The sequence below is a fragment of the Canis lupus genome, chromosome 6, assembly GCF_011100685.1.
Source record: "Canis lupus familiaris isolate Mischka breed German Shepherd chromosome 6, alternate assembly UU_Cfam_GSD_1.0, whole genome shotgun sequence".
Classification (NCBI taxonomy): Eukaryota; Metazoa; Chordata; class Mammalia; order Carnivora; family Canidae; genus Canis; species Canis lupus.
In genome coordinates this window covers 65253586-65273679 of record NC_049227.1, presented here as the reverse complement: position 1 = coordinate 65273679, position 20094 = coordinate 65253586, and the positions used below count along the sequence as shown (strand labels likewise).

The following is a 20094-nucleotide window of genomic DNA, read 5'->3' as shown; positions in this document are numbered from 1 at the left end:
GTTATACTGAATAGGTGGCTTGACATGCTAATTTGAGAAACAAATCCAAATCTAAAATGCAAAAACATAGAGAGCATTTTACATTTACAATCTTGCCTTTTAGAGTCACACATAGTGAAGAGGATGCCCTTAAAATCAAGTTTCATATTTAACATATACCAAAGTGATATGGAAAATGTTAATTTCAGATTGTGAGAGTTCCAATTATTGAAGCCATCCACCAATAACTACATTGAAGTAATGTCAAAGAATCCCAAGAGTGTTCCAGTGAAAAAATAGTTTATTATGGCAAAACTAATGGACCGTTTTCTTTAGCTGCTCCTGCTGGTACAGCTATGATGGGTAACATACACCTACTGAAATATCCTTCTCATATGTTAAACCACACATTTTCACCCCAGGGAAATAGAATGGGCCTCATCTTTGCTAAATATGTTTGGTTGCTTTGAGATATTTTCTCTCCTTTTCTGTTTTTTTCTATCACTCTTTTTATTTTAATAAAAATATTTTATAGCATTCATGCGCAAAACAATTCAATTGTGTCTTTTTTTATAAATAACTTTATGTTAGGAATTGATTTAAATGACTCTCCCATGACCTCCACCTTGTTATGATCCAGAGGTCATTACAATTTTGCCTTGAGGGTGTTAGGCTAATGAATCCCATGCTTACCCTGGTAAAGATGGCCCTGTTCTAGTGGTGTAAGCTGAATGTACATTATTTTCTAACTTGTTCCCCCTACCCAAAAGTGTTTGATGATGGTCAATCTTTGCTGCATGCATGGGAAGTTATGTTGGTTTGCAAAAGTTTAAAGTTTTACAGGTGTTCTCCATTAACTGCACTTTTATGTTAAGAAAATAATTTCTTCAGGAGACCATCATCGCCTTGATTAACTCAGTATAATAAAGAGTTAAGAAATCTAAAATCTCCTAGACCCTGAAAATAAAATCACAATGAGTATTATTTATCTAAACATATTGCACAATTCTTTGCAGATGTGTAGGAGGAAATGAATCACAATGGAAAGCCCTGCCATTTGTAATTCTACAGAGCATGAGTTGGAACACCATTCTCCGCTAAACCTATTCTGTTCCATTCTGTGTTTGCTTCATGGACTGTTCCAGATCCTTAAAAAGGAATAAATGAGCCTATTTCAACCTATGAAATTTTGGAGACTGGGTCCTTCTTGTAAAAGGAAAAATTACGAGCAGCCTGGGTGGCTCAGCGGTTTGACACTGCCTTCGGCCCAAGGTGTGATCCTGGAGACCCGAGATGGAGTCCTGCATTGGGATCCCTGCATGGAGGCTGCTTCTCCTTCTGCCTGTATCTCTGCCTCTCTCTCTGTGTTTCTCATGAATAAATAAATAAAATCTTTAAAAAAAAGGGAAAAATTACTTTTTAATCATCTATGTTGTCTTTTATGAAAGGAAGAATTGATCATTTCTCTTTCCAATTTACTTCACCTCTGACAGCTCTAATTCTGGCCCTTATCTCTGCAGGGTTAGCAGCTGATTAGACTAATATGACACATAAAAGCCATAAAACGTATTGCTGATTAATTTTTAACCCAGTATATAGTGGAGAACTTTGACAGTTGTTCTAGAGGTGTTAGAACTCAAATATTCTAGAACCCCATTCAAAATCAAGATTAATGAGTGTATTATTTATAATTCATTATCCTTAAGAATTTTATTTTGTGGAAGTTATTTCACTCTCAAATTCACCCAATATAGGATACTGGAGTCATTTGGCTTTGCAGTGTTGATTACGTATTTTTGCTGCAGTTCTTTAATAATTGCTTCTGGGTTCAATTCTACAATTTTTTTTTTTTTTTTTTTTTTTTTTTTTACTTTTGGTGTGCTTCTTTGGCTTAATTCCCCATTCTGTCTCTATGGATCACAGTGTTTGACAGAATTGCAGAGGGGAGAAAGCCTTCCGTACCAGATTTTTCCACTTAAACTAAAAATTAAGTCAAATTCAAATTGAAAATTCCTTAATCAAAGTTGTCAGCTTATATGGGGTCACTGGGTTTAATGTGCATCTATATGAAATGTAAAGAACAAATTTAGGGTTCACTTACATATCTAGAAAACACTTTGGATCATAGAATATTTTCATTTCCTTTATGGAACCAAAAATAATACTGATGAAAAAGAAGGATAAGGAGGAGGGAGAGGAGAAGGAAGAAGAAAGTAAAAGGAGAAGGAAGGAGAAAAAGGGGGAGGAAGAAAAAAATATAAACTACTTATACTACCTTTTACTGAGTGCTACTTATAACTCCATTGCACTAAGTGTTTTAATTTAAGGTGGGATTTGAGACACTGTAGTCTTTCAGACTTTATGGTAGGTCAGAGCGATGAAGTAGTTTATCCTAGATCATCCAGTCTTTCAGTTGTTTAAAGTAGAAATTCACACCAGACTCATCTGTCTTCAAGGTCTGTATCCTTAATCATTCTGTAATACTACTCATTTAGATGATTATGATGCTTTTATCTGAGGATAAATAACTCTGGAACTCAAGGAGCTTCTAAACTCATAACTTTATATAAGCCTGCAATGAATCCCGTCTAAGGGCTTCTCTGAATGTAGTGTCTTCCAGTTTAGAGGATTAAACTAAGTTGGTTGTAAAATATGACAAGTATATTTGGCCAGGCACTGTTGTGAAGGTTCTCCATGTTGACTAACTTTCAAATTGCTTTTTTTCAGATTCTCCTTAGTAAAATCAAAAGACTCAATCTTAGAATCCATCCTTATAACTTCTGTTTTTTTGCACTTTGAACCCCTAGTAGATCCATGCCTAAGTGGTCAAACCACTTTTGTAGTTTAGTCATCCAAGAGGACCATATGCCTTTGTAACTACGCTCTTCTGACATCCCAGGCTGGGGTAAAGATGATAGGGCTTTATCTGGTAATATTATGGTAGTAAATTATGCAACATCTCAAATCCTGACACAAATCTTATAAAAATGAATTTTTTGTCCACATTCCAATATCTTCCCCAAAGATTCAGTTCCTTCTACCCACCTAAACAAGCTACATCCAATAGATAACAGCTGAGTCGTTTTCAGAATAAATGAAAACTATGAGTCCTTTAATGCATTGTCACTTATTCTTCAACAGCAGTCCTATACCCTATCATTCCCTGGTGAACTCTAACCCTATTCAAATCTACAAGAGTTACCCCTAAAGTAAAGTACACCCATGCAATCCAGGAAGTATGCAAAATGATTCATGGAATAGTGAAAAAAAAATATATTAGGACCTCTCATTACATTTTTTTTTACCTCAACATTTAAAGCTTTTATTTGGGGGTATGTTTTATAAAATAATATGTAAATATAGTGGTACATTTATATTATCATATATAAATAAATATACAAATATTCGGAATTTGCACTCAAAAATGTTAGAGGACTCCTGGTCTATGATATGATTAGGCTAAAGGAATTCTATGTGGGAAGTATGTGACCATTGTTATGGTACTACAAATCGACATGCACCGATACACCAGTTATACAAAATTATATAAATCCTTATTTGTAAAGAGGGGGCCAAGACTCCTGATGCTACATGATAGTTTTCAATCAATAAGTCAAAACAGAACCGCTGAAGGTAAGGCATCATGGCTGTCTTTTGAGACAAGGGAAAAATGCAGAATGAGGTTTTCCTGCCCTAATAACAAGGGGAAAGCAAGGGAGTGGAAGAGGCATGTTACATATCACAATCATATTTCCCAGCAAGTGCTTCTGAGTGTTGCTAGTTATTCAAGAGGAAGGGAAGGTTTATTGAACAGATTTTTTTTTTTAACTAGGAGACTTCTTGGAGTTTTTAGGAGGAGCTTATAATATGCATTGTGAATGCCTAGAGGCAGAAAATATTGTGAGAACTTCTTTGACCATGGTATCATACTTTTGAGAAGCATTCTATGAGATTGGCCGGCCATTAAATATACTTGGAAAATGTGGGCTAAGATAAACTGTTGTGTTCCCTGAAGTTATTTTTGCCCAGAATCCAAACCTTTGCCCTTTAAGTTAGTGTTCATCCCAGTTCAAGCTCATTCTATTTTCATGTAGGCCTTACCAATAGTCAGGACATTCTTTTTCTTTTCTCTTCTTATATTCAAGTCACATGACAATGTATTACTTTCTATTTATTCAGCACTGTGGTAGGTATAGAAATTGTGAAGCTGCTGAATTTTGTCCTAATTGAATTCAATTAGAGAGATAAACATTATACATATACATTATACATATAATTACTTACAATTGTTATACATGGGAAGGTCTAAATAGGTGACACAGGAACACTGGGTAAATTTGATGAGTTAGGGAAACACATGAGGAAGTAGTGTTTCTGCTGAGACATGAAGGAAGAGCTGCAAATGGACATATGAAAAGCAAGAGAAATCCTGAAAGAAGCAAGCATGCGAATGTTCTGAGGGAGAGATTCAGTTACAGTCACCATTAGATAGAAGGCCAGTGTGACCGGGATAGAGTAAGTGAGGGAGAGCCCCAGATGGAATGAGGTGCAAATCCACTAGAAATACAGGGCCTTGAAATCTCCATCAAGGCTTTGGGGTTTTAATTAAAAGCAATCGGAAATTATGAAAAGGTTTTAAGTAGGCAGTTACAAGACCAGAGTTCCTTTTGAAATGATCACTCTGGATATTATATGGATAACAAATTGGAAGGAGTCACACACACACACACACAAAAGGCATTTCTATGTCCATCTAGATAAACTCCTCACAGAAGTGCTCCAGCATCTATGACAGTGCTTGGTACATGGTACAAGCCCCATAAATAATGGCTGAATAAAGGAATTAAGGTATTCAGCCAATTAAGATACTATTTGAGTAATTGAGGTAAGAGGCATTAGTATGTTGGACTGGAAATAAGTTGTCACTGTAGCGAGCCCCAGACATATGATAGAAGTGCTTGGTTGGGGGAAGTAACAGGACTTTGTGCTATTGGATGGTGAAGAGCTACTGCTTGGAAGAAATTCCTTGCTGTTATGCTCAGCACGATTTTTCTGATTAGATGAGATCGGGCGTGTTCAGGGTGGTATGGCCATAGACAGGGTGATGGCCGTAGACAATTTTTTTGATTGATGATTGGCTTGATCTGCCACTACTTGCTGAAATATATGCATTTCATTGTGAGACAATCTTTTAGTGAAATATCAAGTATTAGTCAGGCATGGACAGTGTACATATTTTGGAGGTACAATTTCTAGTAGTTTGAATGCATCTCAAATGATAGGCAGCTGTTTATTTATCCTATAAACTTGAATAGCAGTGTTCAGTTACTGTTCGATTCATAATGCATTTCAACTTGGAATGTGTCAAAATTAAAACAAGCAACTGTAGACTCTAAGTATTTCACTTATTACTTCAAATCTACATTTTTTCAGATTTTTAATTTTCCCTTTGTTTTGCTTCTTTTTTTTTAAAAGTTTTAATTTATTTTCTTTAGAAATCTTCACAGTCTGTGTGGGGCCCATATTCATGACCCTGAGATCAAGAGTCGCAGATTCTTCTGAGTGAGCCAGCCAGGTACCCCTGTTTTTGTTTATCCCTTATTTTTCAACTTCATTGAGGTCTGATTGACAAAGAAAAATTGCATGTATTTTGGTTATATAGTGCGATTTCTTAAAAAATGTATAATCCCATGACTTAGTATATGCATACATCACGAAATAACTATGACAGAAAGTGACTCATATGCTATCATATGTATGGTTTGAATGTATTTTCTCCCATTCCATAAATTGCCTTTTCATTTCATTAATTGTTCCCTTTGAGATCAGAGCTTTTTAGTTTGATGTAGTTACACTTGTTTACTGTTTTGTTGTTGTTGTTGTTGCTTGTGCTTTTGGTGTCATATCCTAAAAAAATCATTGCTGAGACCAATGTCAAGGAGTTTTTTTTTACATACTTGGGCTTATTTTTGGGATCTATTCTGCTCCATTGGTCTTTGTATCTGTTTTTATGCCAATACTATATTGTTTTGATTACTGTAGTTTAATAACATGGCTTGAAATCATAACAGGAAGTGTTATGCCTCTAATTTTGTTCCTTTTTCTCAAGGCTGCTGTGGCTATTATGGGTATTTTTTGACTTCATATGAATTTTAGGATTTTTTTCTATTTCTGTGAAAATACCATTGGAATGTTTATAAGGATTTAACTGAATCTATAGATTTGGGTAATATGGGCATTTAAACAATATTAATTCTTCTGAAGTATGAATATAGGATGTATCTTTCTATTTATTTTTGTCTTCTTCAATTTATTTTATCAGTGTCTTAGAATTTCAGTGCATAGATATTTAGCCTTCTTGGTTAAGTTTATCTTTAAGTATTTTATTGTTTTTGAATCTATTGTAAATGAGATTTTTTTTAAATTTCTTTTTGGATAGTTCATTGCTAGAGTATCAATCAATGCAATCAATGCATTCAATGCAATCTCCTCTCCCAATATTGATGTGTTGAAATCCTAAATCCCAGTAACTCCAAATGTGATCTTATTTGGATATAGTCTATAAAGAGATAATCACATTAAAATGAGGCCATTAAAGTGGACCCTTATTGAAGATGACTTGTGTCCTTATAAAAAGAGGAAATTTGGAGATAGACACATATACAGGGAGAACACCATGTGAACATGAAGATGGCCAACTACATAATATGGAGAGAGGCCTGGAGCAGACCTTCCCTCATAGTCCTGAGAAGGAACCAACCCCCTCCCCCAACTCCACCCAACACCTTGATTGTGGACTTCTAGCCTCCAGAATTATGAGTCAATAAATTTCGAACAGTTTGCAGTGTTTTGTTGTGGCAGCCCTAACAAGCAGATGCAATGTTTATAATAGCAGCTATAAGTTAGGACCGTATTAAGTGTTATTTGTGTTTCTTACTCTAGTTGAACCTGTTAAATTTAACAGCACATGCTAGTTGCTACTGAGTACAGTGGCTGACTCTGTTTTGCTTACAAAGATATACAAATTATATTTTAAGATTTTAAAAATTTATTCACACGAGAGCAAGTGAGCAAGGGAGAACACAAGTAGTGGGGATAGTCAGGGGGAGAAGCAGATACCCCGCTGAGCAAGTAGCTCAACTTGGGTCTCAATCTCAGAACCCTGGGATCATGACCTGAGTTGAAGGCAGACGCTTAACTGACTGGGCCACCAAGACACCCTACAAATTGTATTTCAAATGATATTTTAAAGTTGGAAAAGTATGGAAAGTAGGAATAGCAATCACAGTTTAGCCAAAGCCTATCTCTGACTATTATTGTTAGAAATATTTTTAAAAAATATTTTTAACGAGTACTATTTTCTATTGAGAAGCCAGTTTGTGTGGTTGTTCAGAATAAATGTTATTGGCAAAGTCACTTGAACATTAGTTTGAGATGATGCAAATGTTACATGCATTCTCAGCATTTTGCTTTTCTCAGACAGGTTTTCTCCCATTTAGCTATGAATACACCTGCTTCATCTTTTTAAAAAGATTTTATTTCTTTAAAGATTATATTTATGTATTTATCTTACAGAGAGAAAGATTGAGAGAGCAGAGGGAGGAACAGAGGGAGAGGGACAAGCATACTTCTCACTGAGCGTGAAGCCCAAGTATGGCTCAGTTTTCCCAACTCTGAGATCACTACCTGAGCCAGAAACCAAGAGTCAGATGCTCAATTGACTGAGCCACCAAGGCACTCCTTATCTTTTTTTAGAAAGAAATCATTCTCGTCACTGCAACTGAGCTATAACTTTCAAATGTATTTAAACATTTAATGGCTGAAATGACATAAATAACCATTTTATTTCTTCATATTTTTCATAATTGGAAGACTTTAAATAATATTAATATATAAGCATTTAAGGGTTACCTCAAATTGAATGCTTTTGAATTCCCCAAAATCTAACAAATGCATATCATATTTGTATTTATCCTCAATGCATTTTCTTAACCAGAAAGTCCAATATGTCAAAGAACTTTTCAGACTTTATAACTTAATTTTAAAGATAATTGTCAATGCAGATACTACAGAAAGTTAGATCCAAAGCTGTAATTCTTCCGTTTTTCAAATATTGACATATTGTTGTCATTTCATCATTTTCAGGAACTAGAATTCAGATAAATTCCATCACAGTGATAGATATCTATAAACTGCCTAGAATAACAATACACACATAGGATGGAAATTGCAAACAAAATTGAAAATGCAGCTCTTGTTTTTTTTTTTTTTTGAGATTTTATTTATTTATTCATGAAAGACACAGAACGAGGCAGAGATACAGGCAGAGGGTGAAGCAGGCTCCATGGGGAGCCTGATGTGGGACTCGATCCCAGAACTCCAGGATCACACACTGAGCAGAAGGCAGACACTCAACTGCTGAGCCACCCAGGCATCCTGCAACTCTTGCTCTAATAGAGAACAAATATTTTACAGAATAAGTAATTTAAATCTGTATTAAAATAAAAAAGGTGTGTGTGTGTTCATGTGCTAAAAAAAAGTAGCATGAGCTGAACACAAAAGCCATGATGAGTACATATTAAGTGAAGGTAGTAGACTTGTCCCATTAGAATGTAGATTTGATGTTGATGGGATTTGAGTTACACTAGAATAAATGTGCGGAAAGAGATTACTGCAGACCTCAAATGCTAGTAATGAAGTTGTACCTGAGGCTGATAAATAATAGGGGACTTATTACAGAGGACATAGAGTTCGACAGCCTGCCTTTCCATGCTGGCTGGATGATTTACTACTCATTGTACTCTATGCTCTTGCCTTGTTTGATTTTTTATAGCATGCATCACTCTACCGACATTGTTATAAGACCATTTGTTTAAATTGTTTTATTAAAATGTTTAAATTGTTTTAGTAAAATGTTTAAATTGCTAATGGTCTATCTCTCCAAGCAAAATGCCCTGCTTTTAGGACAGAATTTTGTTTTGCTCACTATTACTTACATGGTGTTTAGAATCATGCCTGAGATGTTATTAAAAACTCAGTAAAAATGTATTTTTTAAGATTTTGTTTATTTATTCATGAGAGACAGAATGAGAAAGAGAGGCAGAGACATAGGCAGAGGGAGAAGCAGGCTCCCCTCAGGGAGCCCAATGTGGGACCCAATCCCTGAACTCCAGGATCATGCCCTGATCATGAAAGCAGAGCTTAACTGCTGAGCCATCTAGGTGTCCCGTAAAAATGTATTGATTGGATGAATGAATTAGTGATTTAAGCAATTGCCAAATTTAAATTTAATTTAAAATTTACTTTTTTATATGGATATGGTAGTGATATGATATTAATAACAACAACAAAAATAATAATACCTACTACATAGTAGTATTAGGAGGCTTACACATAGCTGCACCTAGCACAGTTTGCATATAATATGTGCTCAGGTAAATTTAGACATTGATTTTCTTATTAAATTCTTACATAGAAACCAACATTCTAACAGGAGTTCTATAGATTTCTTTTAGGGTGTTAATTATTTGCAATCTGTCCAATAAAAAGTAAGAAACTTAGAAGTATAACAAGTACATGATCTTGGTCTTTAAGGAACAACAACAAAAAAAAATTGAAATTACACTCAAACAATGAAGACATTGCATGAATTGTGAGACCAAGCATATCCCAAGGCACTTGGAAAATTTCAAAAAATTAACCAAACAAAACAATGAGATCAAGAGCAAGAGATAGGGAAAGCTTCAGGAAAGGCTGTGAGAGAAGAGGGGATCCGAATTTGATACTAGAGAATAGATCTGATTTGAGTCCATGAAGAATAACATTCCATGGGAGAAGAACAAGGCAAATAAGCAGAGTTCAGTTGGAATGGTCAGTATAGCCATGTGACAAAGGCAAGAAAGGAGTTGATTGGGGGGAAAAAGAGGTGGGCATCTAGGAGAGGAATAAACTTGCCATATGCAGGAGAACAAATCCTTCAGTAAGCATAAAGGACACTCTCTTAGCCCATTCAGGTTCCTAAAACAGAGTACCAAAGACTGGATAGCCTATAAACAACAGAAGTTCATTTTCTCACAATTCTGGAGGCTGGGAAGTCCATGATAAAGGTGCCAGTAGATTCGGTGTCCGGTGAGAATATCTTCCTGGATCAAAGGTAGACATCTTCTCACTGTATCCTCATATGGTGGAGGAAATGAGGAAACTCTCTGGGTCTCTTTTATAATGGCATGACCCCCTTTCATGAGGACTCCATCCTCATGGTCTAATCACCTTCAAAGGCCCCACCTCCAAATGCCATCACAGTGGATATTATGTTTCAACAAATGAATTTTGGGGGACACAAACATTTAGTCTCTATCAAACACTGAAAGGCATGCAGAAGAGTTTAATTTTGATGTAACAAGAAAGAGATAGACACTGCTGAAATGCTGTTTGTGTTTGTGAAATAAAGTATCATAGAGTCATCCAGGAGGATTGGAATTAGGTAAAGAGCTGAGAATAAGGAAAGTTAGGTGGGAGACTATTTCTATGTCCTTTACCCCATCCTCTATTTTCCATTCTTTTATTTATTTATTTTTTAACCAGCATGATAACTTTAAGATATAGACATGATTATGAACTTGTCTGCTCAAAGTCTGATCATCTCCTCACCTTCACGGTCAAATCTAAACTGCTTAGTAAGTCATTCAAGTCCACAGTAAAGTAAGCTCAACATCTTGCCAGCCATGTCCTAACATTTCCTCCAAACATAAGTTGTATGAATCCTGATCCCACCTCACAGGCACACCAAGGCTCTTGTCATTTCTTTAAATAAGTTATGAATATTCACAACCTAGAATATAATTTGTCTCCTATGCCTCATATGACCTTCAACTCATCCTTCAAGACCTACTTCAAATGTTGGTTCCTTTTAAATCTTCTCTAATACTGTCCCATCTCCATGTCTCCCTGGGATCCTTTTTTTCTTCCTTCCTTAACAACTTAAACATCTTGTACTTGTAGCATTGAACTTATTTAAATTTTATGTTTATATTCCTACTTCTCATGTTAAATCATGAGTTTCTTGAAGGTCAAATAACTTTGTATCAGTACCTGCTATTGTAGTGGCATATTTTAAGGATTTAACAATGGTTGGTGCATGATACATAGAATTTCATGATCAAATGGAAGGCAAATATAGACAAGGCACTGGAGAAACTTATATTTTAAACATAAAAAAACAGCAATGCTGCTACATAGAGCAATAAGATCATTGATAAATGGAATTGGGTTAGGTAGATGGTGGGTTTAGTGTTCATGTGTTAAACTGTATATGTCAAAATGGTGTTTGAGAGAATATATTCTGGTAATTATTGGTATTACAAAGATGGCTTTTGAGCTGGGAGAGAGATACACATTGGGCAAGTGTATTTTTAAAGATAACTGAAAACAGACTAGGTGTGGACTCTACAGAATGAATAAAGAATGCAATGAACATTTGATTAGAACCTAGGCTTTGTGAGATGAGAGAGCAGTGAAGTCACTGACCAGGAGAGTAATCTGAGAGGTGAGATGAGAAGAAGGTGAGTGGCACAGAGGACATGGACCAGAACACATTCGAGAAGATAATGAACAACACTATCAAAGGCCTCTGAGACATCAAGGGAGCTGAAGCTGAGAAATAATCACAAGGAAGTAATTGCTAATTTGAGAGAAGGAGATTTAGGCAGTGTGATTGCTGCAGAAGATATGGAATTCACATAACAAAGAAAGTTGTGCAGAAATTGCAATTTTCAAAAATGGGTTTCAGTCATGTCTACAACTTCAAAAACTGGCAAAAAATGTAGTTAAGTGGAGTCTCTGATCTGCAATATTTTGTTTTGTCTTGTTTTGTTTTGGTAGAATACTACTGCATTCTAAAGGCTAAACTTGTCACTTCTAGTTCAGTTACGGGAAAAATAAAACTAATTTGGAATTTGGGAACTCCCCAAATGAGATTTTTGTTTCTTCATCAGTCACTTCTGAAGAATTCAGGGTTAAGAATTCCTTTCATAACCCTTGTTTTTCTTATGGATAACTCTACCCTTCAACACATTTTCTTATGTCTAATCTCTGAAAGACTTAGACTTTGTAGGTGAGTTCTGCAAATGGGTTGAGAGCGACAATTTTCCAAAATGTGTACCAAGGAACACCACCAGTTCTATAGTTGTTAATAGGGATTAAATGCATAAAGTTATCTACTCAAATGTGTTTTTTGAAATGCAAGTTAAAAGAAACTCAAACAGCTTTCTTTTACTGCAGGACTCCTTAGGACCTCAACTATGTACATTGTATACATTGAAGAAGTATTTATAGTTGTGGTTGTTTTCCAAATGTTTTGGCCAGGAAACATTTTGTTATGAAACTCAGTTAGGACATACTGTCCTAGATGTATTTTATTTAGTATTCTCCAACTAGTTTTTCCTCAAACTAAATGTTGCATTGTATTTATATATTGTGTAATGTAATACCAAAAAAACCCATTCATAATAATAATAAGAAAAATGTATACTTAAATCAACTGCAAGTGCCTCAACCCTTCCTTCCTTCCTTCCTTCCTTCCTTCCTTCCTTCCTTCCTTCCTTCCTTCCTTCCTTCCTTCCTTCCTTCCTCGATATGTTCCCTCTAATCAGGTGATTGTTTCAATGGACTTCTTAGTTTTATTTAAAATAAAGAGCTTGTACCAGTGAATTGGATTTCAATTAACAACCATATATGGAAAAAAATATGAAAAAGCTCTTGGGAAACGTCCTCAACAGAATCTGTGGCACTGAAATACCTAAATCCTCATGTACAGTTTGCAAGTTCTAGAATTGTAGGATTCTAAATTTCTTTGAAAACGTATGAGGGTTTGAGGTGCTGGCATGCATCAAATTCTTTTGTAAAGCGAGGATATTGAATATGCTTTTAACTTGAACACTAAGCTTCGCTGTGATTGTCTCACAGCTCTTTAATCAGATCTTGACTGTAGTAGATCTCATCAAGTGGATTCATGAGGAGGGCATATGTCCTTAGCAAATGTGTAGGATAACTCTGCATTCTATCACCACCACCCACCTTCATTTATATTCTGGAAAAAGACAAACCCTACCAAATGTTTCTAATTTTTACTCTGGTTTAGTCCCATACAGATACTTCCCAGGAATGTTCTTATCTCATCCTCCATGACTTCTTTGTTGTTCTATTTTGTTCCTCTCCTCGTTACTGAAATTGTACAGTGAGGCCTTTTTACTCTAAGACTCTAGATATCCATTCCCCTCAGCCCTCACCCCTTCTCTTGTTTCTGTGGCTGCTGTCACCTGGACTTGCTTACATTTCCTGTCTTTTGGAAGTACAGTTTTTACCTACTTCCAGTGCTTTTTCTGGGACATGATTGGCCTTTCTACATTTTTGAAGCCACTACAAAGAAACATTGGCATTATCTGTTTGAATTATTTGGATTGCTTTCATAAAGCCATTCCTTTTGCGAAACTTACCTTTCTAAATTCCAAGGTAAACTGAATACTTGGAATTCTGCATTCCTGTGGTCTGAAATTCTTGATATGCTAGTGCAGCCAAATGCTGGAATACTCGGGCAGGGACTTGAGTGCCTTCTCTGTGTTGTGATGGATAGTAACCATGCTCATGCTTCTCACCCTACAAAAGCCCTGTGCTCCTTCCCTGCTCCTACTGTCTCCCCCAGAAACAAAAAGAATGAACACCTCCTTCCATAAATGGACAGTTACTTCAGATAGCGCTACTTATATTAAAGTCATAGGATGACTGAAAATGCCTATTCTACAAACATAAAGTTCTCTTAGTGATTGAGATATAAAAGAGTCAGCTTTAAGTGTTTCATTAAAATCACTGCAAATATTATGCATAACAATTTACACAGAACTCATGAAGCTGCTTGTTTAATAAATGAGGTTCATCTATAGTAAATGGCTTGGTGCAACCAAAGTGGCTCTAATCAAATTGGGGACAGATGAGTTCTGTAGATGTAGCTTATTTCATTAATTTACTACTGTTTAGAGTTCACAGTCAATGGCCAATTGATATTATTTGTGACAACACTAAATAAAATAAGTAAAGGGAAATACGTTGCGTGATGTATTGCAGAGATAAATCACAGCCCGGCATGTGGGGCGATGAAACCCTCCAGCAGAAGCACTTAGCACACTTCATTTGATTCCCATTCGTCAGCTTCGGTGCCGGTGGCTCAAAAAGAATGCAAAGGTAAATGAACACCAAAATATGATTTACAGCCCTGGAAAACAGGCCTACCCAAATAAATCAAGGTTCCACTTCCTTTCAGCCATTGGGTTATTCATAATACAGGGCTTTAACAATCAAGCCCCCACCATTGTAAACAGACCCCAGCAAAAGACACACCTGCATGAAAAGGTACAATATTCTGCGTGGAAAGGACTAAAACGATTGAATAAGCATACAGCCGAAAAAGATTTTAAAAACCGGCAACTGTTCAGTGGATTAAGAAAGGAAATGGGCAGCACGTTTTCAAAGATTTTACTGGTTTGAGCAATAATCTTGAGTTTTGCGCACATTGTTAGAACAGGAGAAGCCGCATCGCCTTTCAGAATCTGTCCGTGGAAAATGTTTAACTAGCCTCTGTTTATATACATAGCTTTGTGAAAACTCCCAGGAAGACTACTGTGAAAGTCTCTTCCCTATCTAAGATTTTAAGAATCGAGCTAAGGCTGAGATAAAAGGGGAAAGAGGGATAAGCAAGGGAGAAGGGAATCTATTAAATTGGGTCCCCTATAAAGCGATGTAAGGAATTTTCATTCTAAGCTTAATAGATTATAAATGCCATCTTACTACTGGAGAATTTTTCACCCGATGGAAACCAAAGATAATAAAGGACAAAACTGAAGGGTTTCTGTCACAAACATCCCTCTCTTTTGTAAATACAAGTGGTTGTATCGCATATACCTAAGTCTATATTTATTTCTTTTGAACCAATATGAGGCTTAAAGTAAGGCATGAGATATTCAATTGAAAACAAATTAAAAGAAAACCTTATGATGGTACAATTTTAGAACCAGAAGGGCCTTAAGATCATTTGGGAATCCAGTTATCAAAAAACAAAACAAAACAAAAACCCCAGAATGTAAAAAAAAAATAAAAATTAAATAAAAATAAAAATAAAAACAGAATGTAAAATGAATGAGTTAGCCAATGTCACACAGCCAGGCTGCAATCTCAGGGTTCTGGTGCATACCGGGTGAATTCTGTTAGGTTCACCTAGATCACAAAAGAGCTTCAAATTCTTGGCAAAGTTGCAGCCAACCAATACTGAAATCCTTATATGCCACAGGCTTCTCATGATAGGCAACGAAAACAGAAATGTTCTGCTTCTTATACACCCTATGTGTGTGCACACGCGTTGATGTATCATGAACCCTTTGTACATCAATGTGTGTCATGACGTTGTTAACTCTTCTGTTTTTCTTGGGAACCTATTGCAGTGTTTCATTTGCCTTTATTCTATTCAAACAATTGTCCCAGGAAGCATTTAGTGCGGTTTCCAACCTTGAAGTGACTTCACTATGATTGTTTTAAGCATTGTTGCACTTAAATGGCTTTTGTTTCTCCTCTGTCTTTATTGTGTCTTGAGAAAGAGACACTGGACTGATTGCTTGTCTGCTTACTGCCAAGTCCCCATAGGTTGTGTGTGGACTGTTTTCTCTAACAAACTGCAAAGCAAATGCCGGACACACACACACACACACACACACACACACACGATATATACACACATATATAATCTTTCCTTCTTTCCTGGGAGATAATACATGTGGTACTTTCCCCCCACTATTTGTACTGCAGTGAGTGCTTATATTATTGAAAGTTAATATTTTATCCCTAGTTGCAGAGGTATTACAAATTACTGAACCTATACAACCATGCTGCCTGAAGTTAAGATTATACATTGCTGAGGTTTAAATAGGTGTTTGCCTAAGAGCGGCATTCTCCATAGAAAACAAGTTTTCAGAAGGAAAGCAGAAACAGTTGGGTTTTCATTCTATTACCATTGAAATTGCACTTCTTTTTGTTAATGATTGAATAAATCAGAATTTCAGTGGTGTATTCTCAGCATTTTCTCCTATTTATTCCATCTGTTATGGGAAAGCACCGGCATCTTGAGAAATAACCCACTTTATAGTCAAAAAGTATAGTCTGCAAATTTAAGCTGTTTATTGTGGGATAAAGATAACCATAAAACAAACAAGCTCTCCTTGAATATTTGTGCCCCTCGTTGGAGAGCTCCTCCATACCCTTGAAGGGTTTTGGCTATAAAACACCCTGAAAAACAATTTCTCACAGTCCTAGCTCCCACATAGGAAGCTGTTTCTCTCATTCTTATTAGCTTGACTACAGGTTTGCCTGGGGATTAAATAAACTAGCTCACTTCCAAAACCCCTTTCAGGGAGAAAGGTCTCTCCCGCCTTTTGTAGCTTTCAGTCCTAGCCCTTGACACCCAGGCAGGGGGCTTTACTTGGCCGGAACTGAACACAGAAATAAAACCCCAAAGAACATGAAGGCTTCCCGTGGCACTGCTGCGAAATAAGATTCTGCGCCATTCCTCCTGGTTCATGTTTTCCCTACCTGTTACAAGCCATTTATTTTTATAACACCTGTAATGAAAGTGACCTATAGAAAGAGTTTTGATCTGGGCTGTGGTGCACTCAGGAAAGAAAAAGGGACTTGGAATTATAGTGGTTTAAGTAACTATCAAGTAGATAAAAGGAATAAGAGAAATAGGTTTACACAAGGAAAGGTAAGTTATTAAAAAAAAAAAACAGATTCTAAGCAAAATAATAGAATGCACGAGAGGAAGAAAATCTAATGGAGCGTTCTTTCTGACTCTAATTGATTCAACAAATATGCGTTCAACCCCAACCCACCTGCAAGCTTCACTTCTGTCTTTTCAGCATCCAAATGCCACCATTGCTATAAATCTCTGGGCTTCGAAGTTTACATTTCTGTAACGATAAATTCCACTGACCTATGTTAAATATTTTCCCCAGATTTACAATCATTATAAACATGTTAGTGCTTTGAATGACAGAGAGGCTGGCATAACAATTTCTTTTCTTTCTTATATTTATCTGATACTAGAGCTTGAGGGAGATATCTGAGTTTTCCTTCCAAGCATGCTTGTAGATTTTTTCCTTGTTTGGCAAGAGAATGGAATTTACCATCAGTTGGGAAAATTCTGAAGTCAAGCTGTGAAATTGAACAAAATTTTCATCAGCAAAAATTGAGTTTGAAAAACATGTGTTTCCCCTTTGGTAATGGGAGGATGCGAGGTAGATAGGAAGCAGGATTGGAGAGTTTAAGCCTTCATTATTCTTTCCTGTGTAATTCTTCGGCAGCAAAGAAAAGAAAGGAGAGGAATGCCAGCTGCAATGCCCAAAGCAAAATCTTTATGAGAGTGAGTGATAGAACTCAGAGAAGCAAACCAGGTGTCCACCCCCTTGATCTTAACACACAACATTTGTATACACAACAGAAAAGGAACGACAAGCCAAGAAAGGACAGCTCACTGGGGAAAATGGAGAACGAGAAAGTAATGAGTAAAGAATCCTAAGAGGCTGATGAGCCTTGTGGTGTGTTCATACAGGCGTGCTGAACAATAAGTCCAAGATCATATTCTCACAAAGGAAATAGCATAATTGGCTGTTTCCTTGAGTCACATAAGCACAACCCAAAGGATGCATTTTGGGGGTTAACAGCAGCTTACTTTTTATAGCCTTTTATATTATTTTATTTGATCTTATCTGATGCACACAACAAGATTCTAAGACAGGTTGCAATTATTCAAGAAGAACTTAATGCTCAGAGAGGTTAACTCATTTTCCCATGGGCCAGAATTAGGCTGGCTATAATTTTTTATGTCACTGAACCAAGCAGAGCTCCACTAAAAAGTAATATGCTACAGCCCCATCATTTTCAAGAGAGATACATAAGAGTTACCTAGCTTGCAATGTGGGAAGCATCTTTTGTAAGGATCAATAGTAAGAATTTAAACCAAGATGTAGAAAATTAGGACGAGTGTTATTTCTAGTATTCTTGCCCCCAGGGGTCAGCTCAGTGGTCCTTGTTATATAAATAATCAGTAATTTTCATGTCCACTGCTCAAACATATTACTCATGACTGTCCTTTTACTCCTGGGTGCTGACATTACATTGTAGATCTTAAACACTTGTGTGCGAAAGAAAGTCCACAATCCCACCATCATTACCATAAAAAACATTTAGCAAGGCCCAATCTGTGCACCTGTTGTTGTTTTGCAAAGTGGGTTACCAGACGTGGTTCTTGTCCACTGGGATCCTCAAGACAAAGGAAGGCAACCTAAAGGACGTACAGACAACTAAACAAGCAATGAGACTTGTACACAGGCACATATGTGCTAGCTCCTATTTGCATATGGAAATGTCGACTTTGTAGATTCAAGTTAATGATGTTATGCTTTTGTCAATCCATTATGAGTTGTCAGCTATTAAAATCTGGCCCCAAGTGGTGTCTCAGCACAGCGACTTGCCTGATCCTGCTGTTCTGTTGTGTAGGTTAAGATATCAACTCTCCTATTGAGCTTCAGGGAATTCTTAGCTTGTAAAGACTGTGCATTTGGGGTCACTGATGTTTCAAGAAACAACTGAGCCAAACATCAATTTTTTTCTTAAATTTTTAAAAAGTTAGTTTAACAACTAGTACAGCAAATCATCCGCCAGCTTCTTCTCATAAGGTAGACTTTTAGAACAACTTTGTGAATTGAAAATGAAGGTAAACACAATTTCTGTTTTGAACTCTGATGAAAGACTTTAGATAAAATTTTGCTTCTCTATTTTTCAGCTTTCAGTACTATGAGAAGAACTTATTCTGACCCTAGGAATCCTCAAGTTGTACTAAAAAGGTGTTATATGCTTCATGGCATCAGTTGATGCATAAATATGAAGAGAGAAGAAAACAGCATGATTGTCAATCTTTACCTTGTGCAGGAGCTATTTTTTTTTTTATTGGGATATGGTACCCCTGCAAGACACTGGACTAGGTGCTACACCTAATCTTATTTAGTACTCATAATTCTCACATGGGATAGAAATGATTTTACCCCCCTTCCTCTGCCATACTGATCAGGAAACTGAAGGAGTTGATGAACACCATACAGTGAGTAAAAATTGACAGTATCCAAACTAGAATTAATCTGACTCAAATGCCCATATATGTTATCTCTATCTGTCCACTCTACAATGATTCTTAAAAGGTGCATCTTTAAAAATTCCTAAAGATTGAAAAATTTTTTCCTTCTTTTCAACTTCCTTTCCTCCAAAGAATGTATGGCTCCTTGGAGTGACATCTAATACTGAGTCCTGAGAGGGCAGAGTGTGTTAGACACACATCCCTGACCATGTCAAATCCTTCCCCGCCCCAATGATCTCTTCCTTCAGTCTTGCTATAGTATCCGGTTGCGTGTAGGTCCTGACCAGACTCACCCAGGTGAACCTGACCATGTCTTGCTTAGACCCCATGAGGCCGCTCTGACACTACCACATGGTCGCTCCTCTGTGTCAGTCACACAGAGGCCCAGGGGACAATGTGGGGAAATTTGTGTCACGAAGTCACACTTAACAATTGGAGCCAATGAGTAAAATCATCCCTCTTTTGTCTTCCAAGTGAAAAGTCCTGAGACACATTTCACGAGTCTCCTGAGAAAATCTGGTGGGATGGAACACCATTTGGAGTGCCGGCCAATCCATTAACCCTTGGTTTCACTTTACCTCTTCCTTGTTTCACTCCACTTTCTCTCACCGCTGATCTTTGGAATCGTGGCTCTGATAAGTAATCTGCATGCAAACTCTTTTTTTCAGGTCCTTCATTCCTTATACTTTGAGCTGCGACACAGGTATTGTGCTTTATTTATTATTATACGCTCATCTCATAATTACATGTCTTACAGAGCATATAAACAATAAGGTAACAACTGACATTTGGGATTTTTGTTGTTTTGGGTTTTTTGTTTTGTTGTTGTTTTTTTGTTGTTGTTGTTTTGTTTTTTTCATTGCCTAAGAAGAGCTTGGGCTAAAGGA

General features: G+C 36.6%; 1 long non-coding RNA gene across 6 annotated transcripts in view; it reads right to left on the bottom strand.

Annotated features, from left to right (window-relative positions):
- LOC102151889 overlaps positions 1-20094 on the bottom strand; it is a 157110-nt gene that overhangs the window by 26440 nt on the left and 110576 nt on the right. Inside the window, exon 4 of one of the 6 annotated variants that reach the window (XR_005361352.1) lies at positions 16908-16985. The exons of the other annotated variants lie outside the window; for them this stretch is intronic. This is a non-coding gene — a long non-coding RNA (uncharacterized LOC102151889). The remainder of the gene's footprint in view (positions 1-16907; positions 16986-20094) is intronic. 6 annotated transcript variants of the gene reach the window in all.